Source organism: Pseudomyrmex gracilis, unplaced genomic scaffold (assembly GCF_002006095.1).
Source record: "Pseudomyrmex gracilis isolate BER0280 unplaced genomic scaffold, ASM200609v1 scaffold_1402, whole genome shotgun sequence".
Lineage (NCBI taxonomy): Eukaryota > Metazoa > Arthropoda > Insecta > Hymenoptera > Formicidae > Pseudomyrmex > Pseudomyrmex gracilis.
The window spans coordinates 13044-15856 of NW_018021986.1; the positions used below are offsets into that span (position 1 = coordinate 13044).

Here is a 2813-nt window from a genome sequence, read left to right on the forward strand (position 1 = left end):
TGAATAAATAAACAGACTTATTATCGACACATCTCGATATTAGAATTATTTAGTTTGATTAGCAAAACATGCGAGTAATCGTTCGTAATTTGCTAATCCAAATGAAACATACACGTTTTCGCGATCAACCATCATTATTTTTCATCTGCCATTATGAATATGCTATAATATATGCTGTTATGTTAGCTCCTCCTGCATCGTTGCTACGGGTAACAACTGTAAGCGCGCGAAGCGCGGCGGGCAGTCTTACGCGCGTAAGACAGCCCGATGCATGCTTATTCGCGGATCTTTGTTAATTAAAATCTCTGTAACTATTGCGAATCTAGCAAAATGGTATAGGACTTTTCGACTCAGTTTTACTCCTTCTACCTGCCTACGAGAGATTGTACGGCTATTCTGGGACACCCTGTAGATAAGATTCCTTTAATAGTTTCATCTATCCTAATTACAGCTATTCTTCTACTATTGTTACTCTTAGTTTTAGCTGGCGCAATCACTATACTGTTAACAGATCGAAACCTTAATACTTCATTTTTTTATACTTCTGGAGGGGGTGACCCAATTTTATACCAACACTTATTCTGATTTCTTGGACATTATAAAGTTTATATTCTAATCCTTTCTGGATTTGGTATAATCTCTCATATTATTGTAAGTGAAAAAGGGAATAAAGAAACATTTGGGTCTTTAGGAATAATTTATGCAATAATAGCAATTGGATTCCTCAAATTTATTGTTTGAGCTCATTAAATATTTACTGTAGGAATAGATGTTGATACGAGAGCTTTCTTCACTTTAACAACAATAATTATTGCTGTACTCACAGGAATTAAAGTCTTTAGATGAATTGCCACCCTTCACGAAACTAAAATTTATTGAAACTCTACCCTCTTCTCTGATTTGTAGGATTTGTATTTATATTTACCATTGAAGGATTAACTAATATTATATTGTCTACCTTATCAATTGATACTGTAAAACATGATACATATTACGTTAGTGCCTACATCCATTATGTTCTATCTATAGGAACTGTATTCTCAATTATTGCCGGATTCACACATCCATTGATTCCTATTAATTACTGGTTACACGTATAATACTTTTTCACTAAATATTCAACTTTTAACAATATTTATTGGAGGTAACATAATCTTTTACCCTCAACATTTTTTAGGCCTAAGAGGCATACCTCGACGATATTCAGATTACCCTGATACATTCATTTCATGAAATATTATTTTATTTATAGAATCACTTATCTCAATTATAAGCCTAAGTTTACTTACATTCATAAAGTTTTCCGACATGAACGAAAATACTGCTGCCATTGTCCATTGCTGGATTGTTCGGCTTGTTACCTATTAAAGTTACAACCATACGTATTTTACAGTTATTAGTATAAATTTTGTCTTACGTGAAGCAATTTCCACTCACGACAAAAGTTCACAAACAACTAACGGCTCCAGCATTACAAGCAGTCCGAAGGTCTTCTTAAAAGAAAACATACAAAAGAAACTGATTTAAAAGGACGCAGTTTCTTTGTAGGTAGAAGCGTGAAATTTGAGGAGAGAAAACGGCAGTTATACGATATTATAAGGCCGAATACAGTTGCATTTTTGTTTCTTCTTGTAAATATATATATGTATACTTTTAATATTTGCATTGTTTCTTTTTTATTAAAAGCACCTCTCCAAATAGCATTCGTTACTTCTATATGCGTACTATCTTCCTGCTAAATTTTATCAAAATCGGTATCCTACTGGGTGTACACTCTCCTTGTAAGTCACGACTTGTAATACAGAAATATTCTAAGTCCCGACTCGTTGTAACAGAAATATTCCCAGGAGACACACCATCCAGTTACTCCATCCCGCCAGAGAAAACGTCGCACGCGTCGAGGAAGCAGAAACTATCAGTTGAGGAATTTACTAAGAAATTACGCGCGCGGAGATCAATTTGATCCGTTGGTCTTAGAAGCAATTACCACCCGTTCGACGAACACGGAAGAACACGGCGTGAACAGACTTCCGCGGATAACAAACATAGAGGATTGTTCGGACCGTATTTTCGTAATTAGACCGAAATAAAGATTAATATGAATTAGTAAGCCAAAAGTGGTGTACCCGACAAAAATTCCGTTGTCAGATCCGCGATTTAAAGTGTATATGGAAAAAAGACGTAAAGTCTTGTACCCAGTAAAAGGAACTAATAATAATTAATATCTCTATTTAAATATATTTAAAGAATAATAACCACCCTTACACATCGCTATTCGGTAATAGAATAACAGTTGGTACTTAAGTTGGTAATGGAATAACAGTTGGTAATTAAGTCGGTAATAAAGTACCAATCGGTAAGTAAGTCGACAAGAAAGTAACAGTCAATAATTAAGTCGGTAATTACGTTGGTAATAGAATATCAGTCGGTAAATAAGTCGATAATACAGTAACAGTCGATAATAAGGTCGGTAATAAAACAACAGTCGGTAATTAAGTCGATAAGAGAGTAACGGTCGGTAATAAAGTGACGGTCGGTACTGAAGTTGTTACGTCCAGGTGCGCAAAGTCACGATACAAGAAGATTGTTTACGCTTGCCGAACGTTTGTTCTCTCTTTTTGGTCAACCCACTGGGCTTTACCGGGGCGAAGAATGAGGATTCCTCGGGAATAGGAGAAAAATTAGACTATTATTTGTGTGTGTGTGTTATTGTGGTGTTGACGTTAATGTGTTACCGACAGTTATGGTGTTATTGTCAGTGGTATATTACCAATAGTGGGGTATTACCGAGTGTAGTGTATTACCGACTGTAG

At 35.4% G+C, this 2813-nt stretch overlaps 1 pseudogene; it reads left to right on the forward strand.

Moving 5' to 3' along the window:
- The first annotated feature begins 604 nt into the window (after positions 1 to 604).
- Positions 605 to 1368, forward strand: LOC109862129 (annotated as a pseudogene).
- Positions 1369 to 2813: the final 1445 nt, after the last annotated feature.